Genomic DNA, 935 nt, shown 5'->3' with positions numbered 1-935 from the left:
ACCAGAATGTAATAATATACACTGGAAATCAAAATTTATTGATGGTCTGCCTAGTCTATTTGCAGAAAAGATTAGGAAAAAATTAAGAAAAGACCAGATTATTATCCCATATGAAAGTTATACTTATGGAGCTTTAATAGATACTTGTATACAAGAAGGATTAGCTTTGTGTAATGAAATAAAGCTTAGTCAACAAATTAAAAAACAAAACCTTGATGAAAGGAAACAATTAGGACAATTTTGTCAACAATTTGGTTTAGAAAATCCTACTACTAGTAAGGACCATAAAATTAATAAGCCTTATAAATCAAAACATAGAAAATATTCTCAGAAACATATAGAGAAAAAGAATAAAAGAAAAGAAGAAAAATCTCAAAGAAAACCGAAATATTCGAAATATAAAAATATATATTGTAAGATTTGCAAAAAATTAGGTCATACTTCAAAATACTGTTGTACTAAAAAGAAGATTAATAATCTTGAAATATCAGATGATATAAAGAATATAATAATCTAAACTTTACAAGAATCAGAATCTAAAAATACAGAAACAGAATCAATAAGTATGTTCATGTGATGCATGAATAAAGTCATGTGTTGATCCATAACATATTAATTACTACTACCATGGCTCTGATACCATTACAACCAGGATCATCAGGCAGGGATAGGATAATTTTACAAGATAATGAATAACCGGCAAACTTTCATAACATTCATATCCAAATATAATACTCCAAATTGCCCCTAAAAACGCCTTAAACACGGCTATGACCGGGGTCTTACCAGGAGCCATATATTTAGAACATAATTTTTATGTCAAGGCCAATTATTATTATCCAACCTATAAATTTGATGAGTCCTAATTATTCATTATGCCAAATTCATGCTAGTGTAATTAACAGTTAGTAATCAACACATGAATCAGTTAGCCT

This window comes from Sesamum indicum, unplaced genomic scaffold, assembly GCF_000512975.1.
Source record: "Sesamum indicum cultivar Zhongzhi No. 13 unplaced genomic scaffold, S_indicum_v1.0 scaffold00141, whole genome shotgun sequence".
In the NCBI taxonomy this organism is placed as follows: domain Eukaryota; kingdom Viridiplantae; phylum Streptophyta; class Magnoliopsida; order Lamiales; family Pedaliaceae; genus Sesamum; species Sesamum indicum.
The sequence above is the reverse complement of the archived record's forward strand: the minus strand, read 5'-3'. Positions refer to the sequence as shown.